Source organism: Carya illinoinensis, chromosome 15, assembly GCF_018687715.1.
Source record: "Carya illinoinensis cultivar Pawnee chromosome 15, C.illinoinensisPawnee_v1, whole genome shotgun sequence".
Taxonomy (NCBI): domain Eukaryota; kingdom Viridiplantae; phylum Streptophyta; class Magnoliopsida; order Fagales; family Juglandaceae; genus Carya; species Carya illinoinensis.
The window spans coordinates 5,208,943-5,228,959 of record NC_056766.1 but is presented as its reverse complement, the minus strand read 5'-3'; the positions used below and the strand labels follow the sequence as shown (position 1 = coordinate 5,228,959).

The following is a 20,017-nucleotide window of genomic DNA, read 5'->3' as shown; positions in this document are numbered from 1 at the left end:
CTTTTCATTCAAAGACAACGAAATTTTAGACAAGCGACGATAATTATATATAGAAATTAAACAATGAGAGTTTTAGAAACCTAGTACTCCTCGGATCACCGGCTCACTTCATTAATTTTTTTTATCAAATTGGGGCCGAAGGGTCAACTTTGGTGGTGGTCATATTTCTTTTCTGGGCTACAACACATTTGGTCATTTAGTTTCCTTAATTTCCCCATTTTTGTTTTTCCTTATGCCACAATAATTTATTTTCTGTCTTTCCATTTTCTTTAGGAAAGTAAACAGCAACTGGCCGGTTTGGATTGTACTGACAAATCTAATTCATGAGCTGCGAAATTCCAGCCCAAAGCGAAAGAAGTGCAAGAAAAATACTTATAGAAGTCATCATCAAACTTCAGATACATCTAACCTAGACATGAGCCAAGTAATAAATTATAAGTACATGAGCATTTTTCAAGGGTTTTAAGTAAAGTGGCTTGCATGCTTCAAATGGGGCTCGATCCTACCTAACTTTATAACCTACCATATGATCCATTAATCAACTAATTCGAGAGATTAATTAGAGAAAAGTGATTTTTTATTCATTTATAGGCTAAGGAAAGATCATGTACTTTTTTTTTCTCTAATTTTTATACATGCATGAGATGGTTAGATAGTTGGATGCCTCACATAAGGAAAATTTTCAAATAGAGTAAACTCATCCAAGCAAAAGACCAAGAACTTGAAGATTCAAACTTTAGAGTTGAAATTTAGAAGCTGAAAATGGGTCTTTTAATTCATACCCTTATTTTGATTCACATTTATGGATAGTTTCCAGGAAATTTCCATTTAGATTTTCCCAGGAAACTTCCAGTAAGCTTCCTGATCATCCCATAAAATATTATATAGATAAAACTAAAATTCAGCACCTAGATCATGTCGTTAGGACGCAACAATGCCATTAAATGATGATGATGATATATGTTAAATAATTATAAGTATATAATATGACATGATTGGTTGATGAGTATTAATTAATAACTTTTTAAAATAATTAAGGGTCCTAATTTGTAACATAATCCATTTTCATTGTTCACTTCTGCCGGCCAGTGGACATGATCATGTGTCGACGTGTACACGCTTTGGTCTCAGTCAACTATTTCTCCAGTCTGTGTCCTAGGTGATGAATAATTATGAATAATTTTGTTCTCAACGCTGTCTTGTTGGAATAAGTTTTGTTTGATTGATTCTGTGCAAACAGATCATCAGAATGTTTGCTGTTTGTACAGAATCAATAAGACAAAGTTCCAACAACTGGGGGCTATAAACTCATAGAATTATTACCTTTCATTTTTTGTGAAACTGAATGAGGTAAAAAAAAAAAAAAAAAAGAGTAGCTAATTTGTCATATAAACTAACAAAAAAAAAGTAACAATTTCTTTAATATTGGATGTACAACGGACACAGAAATGCATTCTCTTAATTAGTTATGAAAATTAGCTAATAATCAACATATGAAAATTAATAATAATCAATAGTAATTTTATCTCATTTCATCTGTATAATGATAAAATGAAAATTAGCTAGCTAGATAAAGAGTAACATTCAAATTAAGATGTTAATATATATCCGTGGTACGAGGTTTGTAATTTTGGTTGAATATTGATAAGAAGAGAACTAATATTACGTACATGGGTCATACCAATAATCAACAGACGATCATAGATGTACATCATCATATTGTACGTGTCATGTGCTCTAAGGCGACCTCACTTCCTCGATCGTCTGCTACTGTTTAGCTCTTAATTGCCATATTCGTCTTCTGCTATTAGATGCAGAAATCACGTACTATATATATACATCGTAGTATTATTAACATGATATAATTTGATATATATTATTAATATTTTTTTTAATTCCCTTCAGTTGGTTGTTGAAAATGACAAGCGCACATGATTTTTCGTTTCAAAGTATTAATACCCACGCAATGGTAAGACTTGGAGTTTTGTAGTTGAAATGAGTCACGAAAGAGCAGAAAGCTGCATGCATGCCAAAGACAAACTAATGATCAAGGCTACCAGCTTGCAGTTGCAGGCTGACAAAGTGGACCGCCGATCGAGATCATATCATGCATGAAATTGAAACGAGCACGAAATAACCAGCAACATACACACGAATGAGCCAACTGCCCAATGATATATAGTAGGTAGCCATTATTTCTTCTTTTGTTTATTCACATCAAGTAGTCAATCATGAAGAAACCAAAAGTCATTTATGTTGTCATCAGTCAGGTTGACGTGATATATATATGTGTGTGCTACGGCACAGAAGATCCTCACCGAAAATTCTCAGCAACATTTGTTTTATTTTATTTTTTTATTTTTTATTTAAAATATTTTTTGAACCTATTTAAATGTTTTTAAAAAATAAAATAAAATTATAAATTCATTTAGAAACAGTTTCTTAATTACGAAGTAAAAAAAATTTATTAAAAAAAATAAAATACAATTCGGTAAGAAATTTACGTGGAAATAGTATTTCCATATATATATCTATGGAAAGGAAAGTCGGCCTATAATCTTTCGGCTGGGACGTATAGGTATGGAGCGACATGGTCATTATGAGACCATTGAAAGTTGAGACGACATTCCTGCGTCGATAACAGTTAAAACCATTAAACAAATAGACTACGTACGTACGATTTATAGATCATAAACTTTTGCTACATACCAAGGGCCTTATAATAAAAAGATTATTAATATTATTTTTTAATAGATGATAAAAAGATTTATAACTACGTAAGTACTTAAAAAAATACAATTAATTAGCCTAAAATATATTTATTTTTTATTTTATTAAACGTTGAAAAAATAATTATATTATCTAATTCCTATATCCTTTGGTTCCACCCGTGATCATATTTTAGATGATTCGTAAATTATTAACGCCGACTTTGATTTCCATTACTTTGGTCCATCCAATTACTTTGGCATGCATGTGTTTATATACATATATATATATATACACACACACACACACATATAACGTGTAAAGGCTAGCAATAGTTTTTATGTGGTTCATGTTTTGAATAAATCTTTTTCTATTTATATGCTTACTTTTCTTTCCAGCAAATTAGTAAAACCTTTTTTTTTTTTTTTACTTCCCATTTCAGAAGTTATTTTCTTAGAAGACTAGAAGTCTCCAGCTTTATAACGAGACAAGCATTGTAATGGAAAATATTATGGGTGTCAAATCGTGTTAACGGGTCGTGTTCGTGTCGTGTCAAAGCATGTATATTATACTATATAGGTAAACCTTAACCCGACCCGTTAAATTTATCGTGTCAAAATCTCAAACCCTAACCCAATTCTTTAATATAACGTGTCATGTCGTGTCAACCCGTTTTGACCTATTAGTTAATATTACTAAATAAGTTGACACGAAACAATATGACCCGTTTCAAATTGTTTATGTAAATGGGTTGAATATGCCTGAAATTAACCAATTTAACTTTATTAAATTTAACATAATTTTCTATAAATATTAAAATCACAATATCTATAAAAATTATAAAACTAACTACAAGTCCAAAATTACAATCTAAATAATGAAAATATCAAAATTAAAATTTTAATAATTTTACTTTTGGGTAGAATGGTATAATTGTAACTTTAACTTTCTTAACATGTCATAACGGGTTGACCCATTATCAACCCATTAAGCAATCATGTCTTAACGGGTCAACCCGTTTTAACTCGAACCCGTTAAGACTAAACACTAACCCGCTATTATCGTGTCATGTTCGTGTTGGGTTAAAGGGTTGTGTAACATATTGCCACCCCTAGAAAATATGATATATTTGATAATTCTGATCTGTTGTGAAGTCAAAGATTCCTCTGTTTTCCTTTTTTTTTTTTAGCTTCCGCTACGTACGTCATGGTCGATCATAGTTCAAATCCAATTAGGAAGCTAGGGAGTGTAAATTTTTAATTCCTCCTAAGAAAATTAGATGAGTGATCAAGAAGATGACTTTGCTGAACTACCCAAATGGTGACTATATTATATGAACATAAGATCACAAAAGAAAAAATAATTACAAAAAAGGGTTTTTTTCGCCTTCTTTCCCATCATTAGGACGTTGTATTCTGTTACCTATATATAATGGCTATACTTTTAGCTGTTAGCTACCGTTGACAGCATTACCTGTCTCGTGATTGAAGACTAGTAGTAGCTAGCTAGTTTTTGGGGGCAAGAACAAGAAAAAGAGCACTGGTTTTAGGAGTGCAGATCAGAGAGATCATATCTTGTTTCAGACTAATGATCGAGATATATGGAAATAAGTAATTAAGAACTTTAAAAGTGGCATGCATATTACTTATGGGATCGACCTTAATTAACTCCAAAATCTAGCGTATACATTCAACTAACTTGAGTAATTACGGAGAAAAGAAGTACTGACAATGACCTTAATCCTTGACACACACAAGCATACTCTCTCTCTCTCGTCTTCGTAGGCACCTTTATTCTTCACTTGAAAAGGGCATATTGGTGCATACATATAGCATACACATGAAGTGTTGAAACATATATATAAATAATGTATATAAGTCTGACCGTCCATGGAACAACAATCTAATTTTATATTCTTTCCTGGTCTACAATTCAATCCAGCTTGAAGTTGAAAAGTAGAAGGCAGTGGGTCCTATTATATACTCTATGATCATCTGGTTCGATTCTGGTTCAATTAAACCATTAATTGGGTAAATCTCAGGAAATATCCACGAAGTTTCTTCGATCCTGGAAATCTCAAGGAAGCGTCCATTCCATGTATATATAGCTAGCTAGCTAGCAAAGAAAAACTAAAATCAAGCTCCTAGATGTTCTTTTTCTTTTTCATAATTTGTCCGGGATCATGCAAGAATGCTACATATAATGAGTGCTTATAATCGATGGTCGTTAATTTGTAGGGTTTAATCGTTGACAAGTCAAAATAAATAACCTAACACTTATTTTTCTAATTTGTATATGGCAGCAGTAGTAGTAGTACATGCAATCCGCTACATTCAGTGGAAGGTGGGAGGAAGAAGCACTTCCATTGATACTGATTTATTCTAAGGATCAGAGAATAAAAGCCAGTACTGGAATTAATATATAATATGCATGATGTCGACGCACGCATTCACTATTTGAAAATGTTTTTATGATCATAACATTTTATGAAATTTTAAAGGGGGCGGGGCATTCTTGGTATATAGTTCTATATAATTTGTGTCCCGGCCCCGAAAGAGGAAAAAGAAAACATGATCTAGCTATGGTTTCTGAGGATGCGCGCTTCTCGGAGATTGCCAGGAACTAGAAGCTAGCTAGCTAGCGTCATGCATGGATCATATATATATATATTGATCATTATTTTTTCCCAGGAAAAATTAAAACTCTTAAAAATTTTGACGTATGGCTTAATTCATAAACAAAAGTTGGAGTTTGGTGGGGTGGGTCCAAAAGAAAATCGAAAAGAAAGCTGTATGCACCGCCTTTGGCATCTGCTAGCTGCTTGTAGTCACACAGAAGATCAGAAAAATTAGTTTCCCGCCAATATTGTTGCATGGAACGTAAACTTTTTGCCTTGATTGGAATCTGGAATCCATAATATATCCACATGCATCATGCATTTGTAAGCAAAACATGTTTCTTTCTTATTGCAATCCTAACCCATAAAAGGCGGTAGGAGACGGCAGGATAACACGTGTCGCGATCCTCACGTACAAGCTTGTCTCCAAGGCTACCAGCTCCCGTCCCTTCCCCATTGGTTCTTTTGCCATTTCTTTATTTAAACCCCGACAGATCGAATCTCAGAACTTAACACAAAAGTACGTACAAAACATATCACAAACAGAGGGGAGAGGTAGTAGTACTGAAGCTGATAATGAACAAAACTGGAAAAATGGTGTGCTACGAGGGGAAAGAGCTGGGTCACAAGGTGGTGTTGCCGAAACCAGATGAAGATCCCGTCGGACCGAAGACAGCGCCGGTGCCACCGCGGTTCAAGCCTAAAGCGGGAAGCGTTTTCCCAGCAAAAAGAAGGTCGGTTAAGCGCATGATGCTCGATTCCTTCATCCAATTCCTCGCCCGTAATTTCCGTCGTCCCGGCCGTCCATCTTCCTCTGCGGCCTCCCAGTCCAAATCTGCAAATGCAAAGCAGAGGAAGATCATACACCCGTCCTCACCATAGCATGCCCGTAATCCCAAGCTGTGTGATTCTCTGCATATTCCGAATAATGATAATCTGTGAGTAAACTTTTTTTTTTTCTTTTTTTTTTCAGTAATACTCGTTCAAGGTTTAGTACTTTCCACCCTGTTGAGTTTCTCTGGGATTCGTATGTAAAAAACAATTAACTTTTTGTATCCAATTAAGTGATGCAAAAAGCCTGCCTTTTTTTTTTTTTTTTTTGTAGTGACTGTTAATTTTGTTTACGGGGGCTTTTACAGATTCCCAGTTGCATATATAAGTAATATTTTTATTTTATTTTCTTTAATTTTCATAATCTATCCGCCTAGCTTTGTGATCCTCTCCATATTCCGAGAAGATAGATATGAGGGTTTTTTCATCTTGTTTCGGCTTTTGGCTTTTACAGTAATCATTAATGCATGGTGTAGTACGTACCTTCTTCTTCGCCTTTTGAGTTTCGCCGGCGATTCCCTTGGTAAAATAAGTTCGCGGTGACACCCAAAGTTGGGAACTTTGGTAGATGTTTTGTGTATGTTTTGGTTCCAAAATGCATTACTATTAAAGGACTCAGATCAATTCCAACCCCACTTTGGGAAATGTTAATTCTGATCAGCTTTATGTTCTTGCGCCTTGTGTCAACAATCAAATGAAGGAACTCGCGTTTGCATTGTTCTCACACTCAAAAAGGGAAGAAAAACAGTCAAATTAGACATTGCCAACAAAAACAAGTACAGATAATAAAATAAAAAAATGAAAAAAACAAAAAGAAGAAAAGAGTATCAGATAATGTAATCCATCGACTGATTATCACTTCTTTTAAAGGAAATTAACATAAAATGAATCTTTAGTTAACGTTGTCTTATGCTGTTGAATCAAGTTGAATTCATAGCAAATTAATTATTAATGAAATTTATTATTTTTTAAATTTTCTTAAAAACATTAGATTTATCTTAACTTATTTAATGTATTTTAACTTAAAAAATTAAACTTATCTAAATTTTGTTAAATTTTGAAAAGTTATATCCATCTTAAATTAATTATTAATGAAATTTATACTTCTTTAACTTTTTTTAAAAACATTAAATTTATTTCAATTTATTCAATATATTTTAATTTAAAAAATTAAATTTATTTAAATTTTAAAAAATTAAATCCATCTTAATAAAATTTATAAAAAATTACTATTTATAAGTTAATCTAACTCGTCTCGATATCCAAACGTCGGAACAAAAAAATTATCATCATTTTCAATTTGGGATTATATAACAGGAAAAATGCATATATAGTTAGCTAGGGCAGTACAGATGTTGGGTTATTAATAGTAAAATATTATATACGGAAAAAAAAAATAATAAAAAAAAATTAAAGTACTCCTACGTCGTACGTCTTGAACAGTTCTGTTCTGATCATGACCAGACCATGAACTAGCTACTTTTGTGCATGGCACATCAAAAATCAAATCGATGAATCGTGTCTCATCAATTCTTTACATAATTTTCTGGATATAATATTCTTTGCAAAATGACCCCACCGTTTGAAAACTTCTCAAAAATCCAGATTAGGTAGGTGAGACAAATGAAGTACTATTTATAAGCTGAATGCAAGCAGCTTATTGATAAAAGTTCATCCCACTTTGTCACAGGATAATTGATCGATCTCATGCGTAGCTGTGAGCCCGTAAGAACTGGCCGAAAGGCGCTTCTATCGGCTTTCCTAGATAGTCGATAAATGTAGTTGGCGTGTAATCGACTGTACAGAATAAATAAATAAAAATTATAAAAAAAAAATTTTATATTTAGAGAAATTTATATGAATAAAAAAAAGTTAAAAAAATAATTTTTTATTTTCATATAAGTCCCGTATTAATTCATTTTTTTCTTCACGACTGCACGCCGATTGCATTTGTCGACTGCAAAAAATATTTCTCATATATATATATATATATATCCATTATTATTACGAAGTTTATTCTCATATATATTGTTTAGAGAATACTAATATTGTTAATCATGTGTAAAGGGATCGGATAAACAAGTTGATCAGCTTATACTGTGTCATGAATTGAAGTATTTTCTTTGAGAACTTTCATTCAAACTCGTTAGTGTACGTCGAGAATATTTCATATTGTGTCATGTGCTCGCGGCTGGTGGCGCAGAAGTATAAGTCTGGATAGTCACTTTGGTAGATACAGTTTGGCGGATTCGCAGTGCCAATTGCCAATATAGTGGTTGGACCTTTCGCTCGTTGTGCCTCTCGTACTTTTTCTACTGAAGTCATAATTGGCAATGACTAACTTGCCTCGCTAAACCTGAGCTTGTTCGCAACTTTAGTTACCAAGAGAGAGCTAAATCATATGACAGTACTCGGTGATTGTGCTTGTGCTTGTGCTTGCAAGTTCACACCACCTAGGGTGTATGCCTTCATTTTATAGATCACAGGTCGGTCATTTTATTATAGAACTTTTCGTAAGGCGGACATTTTTATACTTACATGCATGCAACCGTCCGTACATATTTATACAAGTCTTGTGCTAGTTGCAAGCCAAATAGATAAGCCATAAATAGACAAATTTTATGCAGATGTTTTGTAAAAATATGAGTCCCACTCAAAAAGAATTTTTTTACATTTTTGTTTGTGAGTTTTATTTTTTACACACCGAATACATTGTTCATGTAGAACCTTTTAACATCAATTATGCTAAAAAATTACGGGTGTTTTGATTTTTTTTTATAATAGATCCCAATCAAAGTTATGTGTTAACACATGACCCATTTGTGTGTGGTAAAACTCGTGTATATATATATATAAGAGTGTATGTAATATCATTTTATTATATATGAAGGAAAAAGAATATATATTAAGAAATTGGACTTTATATTTAGTTTTAATCGTCTTCTTGATCATCTCTTTTATTATATCTTTTTGCGTGATTTTTCTTCAACATTTTTTTTATTTAACTTCTTTTTCTCTCATCTGCGTATCCGCAACTTAATTAGATGGAGGTATATAGTACTCATGTTGAGAATACTTTGTTTTTAGTCATTATATATAAGATAAATACTCTAACCACAAAATGATTATATAAAAGTAATCACACAAACTGATGTGATTTGATACGATTTGTCTGATTATAAAATTACTTATATATATATAATAAACAATTAAATCATCTTTCACTACGATGTCATAAACTTAGACTTGCTGTGACGCCCTCAATTCCCACGTACAGATACGTGGAAATTGAGGTATCGGGATGATGACAACAATGGTCATGCATCCCATCGCCAAATGCTAAATGTGTGTACATGCAACACGTATACATAAAAATAACACAGCGGTAATAAAAAGTCTTCCAACTAAGTACAAGAATTTTGTTCAAATATAAACTCGCTTAAAAATAAGCATACTAATAATATTACAAATAACCAGCAAAAATATAATACCAATCAAAGATAGGAAATTAAACCACAAGCTACGAGTGATCCTCGGTCACTCTTCTGGCGAAATCGCCTCCTCGGGATTAGCCTCCTCATTCTCTGCATCAAAATCTACAGTCCAAACATGATACTGTAGGTAATTAATAATCCAAATATCACAAGATAAAAATAAATTACACTCAACAATATGCATGAAGAGATGCCAAATGCACATGTCCTAGAAATCCACATTTTTTCACGCACGCCAAAATCTCATTTTGGCCCAAAATATATCTTTTTAAAACAAGTCCTTACCATTATCCCAGATAACGGCCCAAACCAAGAAAGCTAATATTTCCCCAGAAAATGGATCACAATATCCTCTTACAAAAGCTCGCCATTTTTCCAGAAAGTGGCTCATATCCAATATCCAAAACCAGTTCCAATTTAATGCATGTACCATAATATCTCATAGGGATTATCTACACACTCTGGCTCCTATGCCACACCGCAGATAACGACCACGCATGTAACATCTAAACGATCGATATTCAGTCTCGCGCTCAGTGCGTACCTGGACTACAGAGTCGACACGACAGCATTACCATATCGTGCGATCCGGTCGTCACCCAGCGACAACGCAGAGGATGTCACTCAGTATTATCCACTCCTGAGTGACCAGAGGAGCTCCACTGAGATCCAAAGGAGCTCTACTGAGATAATATCTCATCCCGGCTTGAGGTCAGGATACACACGCACCCGAAAATTCATTTACACTTGAAAATTCAGTTTTCTCAATTTAACACATGTACATATATGCACCATGCAATACAAATGGCAAGACACATCAAGATACAAATTAACCAACAAAACTCTACATCAACAATAAACAAACAACTTCGTCCACAAATCCATCCGACCCCCGACTCTTCAGACTCAGTCCGGAATAACCAACCAGTCACAATTTATTGTAAAAGTAATAATATATTTAAATCTAAAATAAAGTTTAAAAAATACTTACAACGTTATATAATAATTTTTAAAGGATCAAGCTGCAAAAGGCCAAAGCAAAGTAACGTAACAGTGCAAAAGCATTGTGGCCGTAGGTTGTAAAATACCCACTTTTGAATGGGACGAATCAAGGCTTGAGATTGATAGAGAATAGCTTAGAGGTGTTTATGAAGCTAGTGGAAAACGGCAGTAGAAGGCTAAAAATCTCAAAACGGAAAGTGAGGTAGTAGGGGCTGCTTCGGTGACAGATCGGATCCGAAAATTGGTGGTTTAGGACGGCAAGAGGTCGGTGATACATTGGTGAAGAGGTAGTAGCCAGAGGTGGAAAGATAACAGCAAAATGGAAAAAAAACCGTGCGACTTAGAAGAGCCCATGGCGGCTAACGATGGCACGAGAGGGGCTGGAAATTTGTGGGGTTGTGCGCCGGCCGGTGGGGGACCAAATGGTAGGGGTGGTGATGGTCACGCCGGCGAGCGGCGTCGTCCTGGGCAGCTAAAGCAAAATGGGCGGGAGGGAAGAGAGAGAGGGAGTGTATGCGGGGAGAGAGATAACCGGGAGGAAAAAGGATAGAAAGAAAAAAAAAAAAAAAAAAAAAAAAAAAAAAAGAAGAAAAAAGGGAAAAGAAAAAGAGGAGAAAAAAGAAAAAGTAAGGAAAAGAAAGTGAGATCCAGTTCTCAGATCTTGGGTCAAGAAACTGATTCAACGAAAACAAATTTAAAAGCTATAAAACAAAGAAAATAATTTAAACACAACATCTAGCTAAAATATAATAAATAACTAGTAAAAACTAACAACAAAATTTTAAATCAAAAAACAAACTAAAATAAATTAAACAGTAATTTAAACTCAAAACAATAATAATTATTAAGAAAGTTCTATAAAATAAATTTCTCAACTAAATAAATTTAATTAAAATTTGATAATCTGAAATAAAATAATTAATATTTTAATTAAATTAAAATACCCATTCAATAAAAAATACATGTAAAAACGGAATATCACACTTGCGCATTCGGGTATATATATATACACATCTCGTTTGGATATTTCATGCATTTGTTCCCTCATCATGACCATGTATATAATATATATATATATATATAAATATATATAATTACATATGAGTAAAGCTAGATATAGTTATGGATTGGTCAAGCATCGTGCACTATTTTAAAAAAAAATGTAGAGTTCAGTATTATTAGAAAATTAATTTTTTTCATCTGCTTCCTATATATTATTTATTCACTTTTTTCAAAAAGAGTGTACGACATTTATGCATTTTATAACTATAAATATCATTTCTCAACTACATACGTAATGTGGATATGCAAAATATTTGACATGGTTCATGATTTGTTGCTGCTGGTACGTTTTGTTTGTTTTAATTGTAATTGCATTTTGTCTTGCTGGTGCCGTCTTGTTATATATATTTTTGCTATTTGTATTGTAAGATTGTGGACCACAATTATATATATCATGGACCTTAATTTCATTGAAAAACGACAAGAGTACGCATTTGGGATGGTCTTGCATGCTTATACCCATAAGACGTTGTGTCTTTGTTGTATCATGTGATATATACGTATCCCATTCTGATAAGTGATAAGGGTAGATATATAGTAGTTTGGATCCTACATTGATTAGGAAGAAAAAGTTTTTATTTTTTAATTATATTGTTCCAATTCAGTTCTAATTATATCGACAATTGATTAGTCTTTTTAAAATATAATCAATTGGAACATTACATGCTCGCCGTTGACCCATTTGTGACTAGTGGTTGGTTTCGTTCGTTCTGTCAATGTAATTGCTGTGTCTACAAAGTAAAATCTCGTTGCAAAGGAAATTTTGGTTCGTATTTTTGTATTATGGTTGCATCTTTCGCTGATTCATTAATTTGTGGCTTGTCATGATATGGTTGGTTTTGTTTGTTCTATCTGTTGTAATTGCATGATGACAATTTCCTTTGGATCTCCTTCTTGATCATTAATAATATTCATTAAATTGTCAAAATAAAATAATACAAACGTAATGATATTCTTTTAAATGAATAATTATTGTGTTTAAAAAAAAAAAGGTTAGTTGCATGAAAGTAGTTTAGCTGTCACGAGGATTAATAATGATTGGATGGGGATGGATATATGAATATGATTAACGGTACAAACCACGTTATTCTCATCTCATTATATGTGTAAAATATGGTTCTTTTACCATTTTTATATAATACTTTTATTTTTTTAAAGAAGAAATATTAAATAAATATTTTGGTCAATTATATTAGTAGAGTGCATAAAAAATATGTAAAATTGATGATAGTATAAATATATATATATATATATACACATATGCACACACATACCAACTAGCTAATTAAAACAACGGTGAACTTTTTAGAGAAGGGATTGAATTAAGCTGACCAAAATGGGCCTCAAAAATAGGTGTCAGGTGGGCCTCATGATCATTTTGGTTGGTTTGTACTTTACAAGAAAACGGAATGGGTTGAGGAAGATTTGGGCTCATCAATAATCTGGGCCTACCAAGGTTAGGGCTCTTACAAGAAAAGAATGTTGGATAAAAAACTTGAATGAATGGAGCAATTTCCATATCCATCATCCATGGTCTAGTACTGAATTTTATGTCATTAAACCGTTACCCATGCATGGTCTAGTACTCTTTTTTACCTTCTGAATATATATTATGTAATCTGTGGATATTTTTTTCTCTCTCTCTCTCTCTTTTTTTTTTTTTTTTAATCAGTAGTACTCTTTCAAGGTTTGGTACTTTTCATATATAATTAATATTTTTATTTTCCTTTCTTTAGTTTTCATAAGCTATCCGCCCTATTAATTAATTACGAGCATCTTATTTTTAAATTAGCCGGCCAGTATTTGGTGGTACTTGGAATGAAAAATACCATAAATAATATATAAGATCATAGCACAGAAACTAAGACGACGACGACGATGACGACGATTGATGAATTACGTCTCTAGCTACCAATGGAGACAAAGTAATAGGAATATATAACTTCATGATCAAATAACGTGAACATAAAACACATATATAGTATGCATCTATATGCAGATGACTTTTATCGATAGGCATCCCGGCCGTGTTTTAACCTAAAAAATTAAATCTATCTCAACTTAAAAAAATTAAATCTATCTCAATAAAATTTATAAAATATTACTATTTATAATTTAATTCAAGTCATTCCAATATTAACATGCACCTTAAATCACCATTTTCAATTTGGGTTTAGGGCAGTACAGATGTTGGGTTATTAATAGTAAAAAATTATATATAGGGAAAAAAAAATTATAGTACTCCTACGTCGTACGTCTTGATTAGTTATGTTCTCATGACTAGATCATGAACGAGTTTCAACAATTAGCTACTTTTGTGCATGGCACACCAAAAATCAAATCGATGAGTCATGTCTCATCAATTCTTTACATATAAATTTGTTGGATATAATATTCTAGGCCCCAGCCATGAGAATACAGTTAAACCCTATATATATATATATATATATGATTACCCCACCGTTAATTTGGAAACTTCGCAGAAATCCAGATTAGGTAGGTCATGAGACAAATGAACTATTTATAAACATGACTCGTACGTGCTTGTCCTGCCATGTTTCGTTTAGCAAAGACAGGCTTAATCGTGTATTTTTAATTCCTATTAAATTAATGAAGTATAAGCTGATGATCAATATATATATATATATAGTCGGATCTCAGTCGTAGGGATATTATAATTCATATGTAGTTTCTAGCTGCATGTGTCGACACTACTGCACGGCCATCGAAAATGATTGGGGTCTTAATTAATCTTTCTACTATATATTAATTACATATTATATCATTAGTTTGTCTAAAACGTATTTATCATACATTAATTTACTTTGTGGTTAGTATGCCGTGTATATATCATTATTCTATCGACTTAGAGAAAGCGAAAGATCGATCGGATGGCACCACGTACGTCGCATGGAAAAGAACCTGAAGTTCTTGTTTTCTCCTTAATCAATTCGATATATATTGCAGTTGGATCTGGGAAGCTTCTATGAATTAACCCTAATTCATGAATATTTTCTATACGATCGAAGACTAGGTCTATTTCCTGACCTTCCATCCATTGATTAAAGTTCAAATCGCCGAAATTGAGCTTATACTGCCCGTTTTCGGGCAGAAGAAGAATGTAGTACAACTATTATAGTCGCATAGTACATAATCAATATATAGGACCCACTGCGGGCAATAATTGACTTAAAAGGAAAATGATTTATGGGTCAATTAAACATGATCTTGTGCATCACAATGTATTAATCCATGACGATCCACTTATCACCAGTACTGATTTTAAAAAGTATTCATTTAGATTTCATCTTTTTGAAAATTATTATTTCCAGTTTGAGCATTATATATGTGTGTTTAATATAGTAACACATTTATACATCAATATATATGTGTTTAAATAAAAAAATAATAATAAATCACATGTTGTTATGTGGTGTAGACTGGAATGATAACTAGAAATTTTCAATTAATTTAATGATCAAGTAATTAAACATAACATGATATCATTTATGGGGCCGGGAAAAGATCGATGCCTTGCTTGACTTAATTAAACATCGGAGCTATCATCTATCGAACGTATACAGCCATCAAGCTTTTTATTTATGCTTACCTTTTCTTCAATTAATTCAATCTAATGGTACTTTACAATCTACCACATGGTTCTTGAACTGATATCTTAAACTTCAATAAGCTGGTTGATTTATGAAATTTATTTAATGATCAAGGGGAGTAACTCTAGTCCTACATGATACATTTTAAATTCAGCACTCAAAAGAAATATAATATATATATATATATATATTAATACTCCTCTCTTTTCAACAGCTTATTGATGATCTTGCTATATATTATTAATTTGGAGCAAGTTATAATGGCAATCACCAATTTAATGAATATTGTAGCAATATTATTGTAAACATTATTTATTGTAACATTTTAATTAAGTCCATATTGACTTTGGAAATATGAAGCAAGGCAACATTATATATAATAATAATCCATAAATATTGCCAATATTTGGAGGGGGCATGTCGGACCCTGAGCAATGAACCTTCTTACTTTTGAAGTCCTCCAACTGTCAGGGTCCTGGCCTGACGAATGAACCTTTTAGTTTAATTTGGCCTTTTCTTTTAAAAAAAGATTATTTGGATTCTTATTTTCAGTTTGGGTCATTAGATCTATTACTTTGCCTTAATTTTATAGTAATATTACGTATAGTCGTGAAATATATAAATATTATGCAGTCATTTTAAAAAAAAAATAAGATTTACTATCACAAAATTATTATTTTTTTTATGTGGGTCTTATATATATTAACTTTTTTCAAAATAATTATACAGTATTTGTATAATCATGATTGTAAATATCATTTCTCTTATTTAATATTATGTAACTGAGAATATTATAACTCCAAAATGGTTTATCATTTTAGAATTCAAATACAAATTGGGTATTTAAACTAAATCAAATATTTTATAAATTAAAAAATGAGCAAATTTATACAAAACCCGAAAAAAATAAATTAAATATATAGGGATGGAGAGGCGACACGGACCGGAAGTTGTTTTTAAATATCATCTTGCAGTAGTCTAGAGGTTCTAGGATTTTTTATTGTTCCAGTAATTTTCAAGTAAAATTACTTACAATATGAGAATCAAAACATTATTCAAGACTCAAATGTAATAAAAAAAAAAAGATGATTTACATAATGGGTCTCACTATTTTTTAAATGATTTACATGTGATAAAAAAGGATGCAAAGGAGATGAAGCAAAGAAGAAGAAATGATATGAAAAGAATATCCACTATATTTTCTGTACAAATACATCTAGTATTTATAGACTAGGCAAAAAGACAAAAATGAATGAAAAAGATACAATGACAGCTCACTATAAATGTAACAGAAAAATATCCTCCTCAATACATTTTGGAGTCATCTGTGCAGTGTGCATTTGCATGTAGTGGAGGGTCTATGTCTGAAGGTAGTGGAAAGTCCTTCTCTGATAATTTCAGCATCCCCCCGCAAGATGAAGAGTATATGTTAATGACTCCCATCTTGGATAAGTGCCGCGTGAAAACAGGGGAATAAAGGGGCTTAGTAAATAGATCAGCTAATTGATGGGTGTCCGATTGGTTAGGTACACTGTTGTTATAACAAACTCATTCCAATACTTCATGGATAAACCAGATTGAAACTTTAGAGCCCTTGCGACATTCAAGATATGTTGATATATGCATTCGGCCAAAGCATTTTGCTGTGGAGTGCCAACACATGTGAGTTGGTGAAGAATACCTTTGGAATGATAGAAATTTGGTATTTGAAATTCAGCCCCATTATTGGTGCGGACAGTTTTCACTTTGGTTTCAAATTGATTTTCAACAAGTAAACAAAAATTTTAAAGGGCGATTCTTGCCTCAAATTTAGTTTTTAGCATATAAATCCATATACATTTTGTAAATTGGTTTACAATAGTAAGGAAATATTTTGATCTATCCTGAGCTTGTGTATGGTTTGGTCCCCAAATGTCTACCGAAATAAGATCAAAAAATCTTGTTGCTCGGCTAACATTGTTTGGAAATGGCAACTTATGTTGTTTTGCAAGTGGAAAAATGACACATGGAGATTTTTCTTTGGGCTTAGGCCGATCACAAACACTATGGATTTGGAAATATGTCCTAGCCGATAGTGCCATAAAGTATATTCATCGAATTTGGAAATAACAGCAATGTTAACTGAATTAAAACTAGATAAAGTTTGAAGATGGGAAGTAAAGGCAGTAGGTAAAATTTTCTGATGTTGGAAATGATATAAGCCATCATTGACTTTACCCTGTCTAGTTGTCCTCCAAGAGGAAAGTTCTGAATGTAACATGAATAAAAAATTTTAAAAAAAAAAAATTAGACAACAAAAATGTGGGAACATAGAGCACTTTTTTTAAAGTTAGTTCAGGTGTTAAACACACATCTCCAACGTGAGTGGCACCTACAGAATTACCATTGTGGATCAACATGGGCTACAAATCATGTGATTTGTTGCATTGGTATTGATGATACATGCTGGATCAACATGCTGTGTAGCTAGACAAAAATCTATACCAGACATAGGAGAGTCGACTATAGGAAAAGAGATTTGGACTTGGTTGCCAATAGGAAGAATGGCCTCAGGTGGTTGATTTTGAAGTAAAACAATGAGATGGCTATATTGTTCTTGAGTAATGATCGAACCAGTATTGACCTATCCCTATGCAAGAATAACTTGATTAGTAGATATTCTATATTTGAAGGAATGTTTGTGTCCAGGAGGAAAACCATTGAGCTTGTAACATTTTTCTTTCTTATGGCCAAGAATGTGGCAATGTGAGCAAACTGATAAGCTTGGATTGGCCTTGAAACATCTTTCCAAGGAGTGTCCAGAGATGTTGCAATGAGAGCAATAGAGTTTGTCCCTGCGTGAAGTTGAGGTGCTTCGTTGGTGTGGACCCTTAGAGAGCATGGCTGCTGGCACTAGAAGTGGAAGCAAGTGCAGCTGGTGATGTCTTTCTTCTTGTTGGACTAGAGATAGGACATGGTTCAGTGTTGGAAGGGGGTCATATATGAGTATTTGACCTCGGATGTGGTCATATGAATCTTGAAGTCTCATGAGAAATTGCATGACTTTGTTGTGATGATGATAGTCTGTCAAGGTCTTGACTGAGCCAAATGTACATAGAGGCATTGGTTCATATACGTCGAGCTCATCCCAGTACCCTTTTAGTTTGCTGTAATAAGCACTCACGGAATCGTCATCTTGATTTAAACTTGAAACAACTTTTTTGAGTTGAAATATTTTAGGTGCATTTTGAATGGAAAAAGCACAAAGGTCATGCCACACATTAGTAGCGGTGTCAGCATGTGCAATGGTAGATCTATGTTCAAGACTAACAGAGTGTTGAATCGAGGCTATAATCATATCATTACAACGTTCCCATGGAGTAAAAAGAGAATCTGAAACATCAGTGGATTTAAGGAGTTTACCATCAATGAAACCAAGTTTGTTTCTGATGTTGAGAGCACTTCACATAGTCCTTGCCCAGGTGACATAGTTTTCAGTCGTCAGAAGCTCTGGCACTAGCAGTGAGGAAGCTCCTTCACCGGGTTGAAGAAAATATAGACTTGCGGGATGGTGATGATTACTGTCATGATTTTGGGTGTTTTGATTTTGAGTGTTGGGTTCGGGTTGAGGTTTGGTGGATGAAATTGAATCTGGGTTTGCTTCACTCATGGCTCTTTGATACATGATAAAAAAGATGCAGAGGAGATGAAGTAGAGACGAAGAAATGATATGACAAAAAATATTCGATGTATTTTCTATACAAATACATCCAGTATTTATGGACAACAAAAATGAATGAAAAAGATACAATGATAGCTTACTACAAGTGTAATAGAAAAATATTCTCCTCAATACATTTTGGAGTCATTTGTGCAATGTGCATTTGCAGGTAATGGAGGGTCCGTATCTGAAGGTAGTGGAAAGTCCTCCTCTGATAATTTCAACAATATGAAACTTGAATACCTTTAATCTATATCTAATATTACTCATTTTCTTATCTAATCATATACTAATTGATCTATGACGTTTATAAATATTTTAAGAGAAATGATATTTATAGTTATAAAGTATGCTAGAATTAAATACTATTTTTTAAAAAAAGTGAATATATATAAAATTTATATAAAAAATTAATTTTGTAATAATTTTTTTTTTTTTCAAATGAATGAAAGATATTTGCAATATCAATAACTGTATATATCCTTTTGAAGGGACATTAAATACTCCTTTTTGGGGCGGAAACGATGATCCGGTCGTCTGAACCAAGCCCAAACCCATGCGGCCGAACTTGGACTTATATTTTGTGCGGGCTATCTATCTATCTAAGGCTTGCTTGGTAAGGCTGTTGAAACCACTCCTGCTTCACCTGTATCTTAGGCCGGTTAGGGTGATGATGACAGTTAATAGACGTCGTTTCTAACTGGGTTTCATTTTCGTTTTGCTTTCCTCCCTTTTTTCAGGCTTTTCTTCGGTGCTAGATTCTTGTGGTTGGCTCATAGCCACCGTGGGGTCTGTTACTGTATTTTGTATGTTTTTTTTTATTTATTTTTTACATGTATTTTTTTTTATCATTTTTAAATATTAAAAAATAAATAAAAAACTAACAATATCGTTAAAAAAAATACTTTCTTAATTATTAAATAAATAAAAATAAAAATAAATAAAAAATCCCAGTGGAAGGCACAACAAGGAAGAGTAGCATTTTCCAATT

General features: G+C 32.8%; 1 long non-coding RNA gene across 1 annotated transcript; it reads right to left on the bottom strand.

Moving 5' to 3' along the window:
• Positions 1 to 17,626: 17,626 nt before the first annotated feature.
• Positions 17,627 to 19,296, bottom strand: LOC122297445. The gene is made up of 2 exons (XR_006238780.1): positions 18,729 to 19,296; positions 17,627 to 18,472 (listed from the first exon to the last, which is right to left on the bottom strand). It is a non-coding gene; the product is annotated as an uncharacterized LOC122297445 (long non-coding RNA).
• Positions 19,297 to 20,017: the final 721 nt, after the last annotated feature.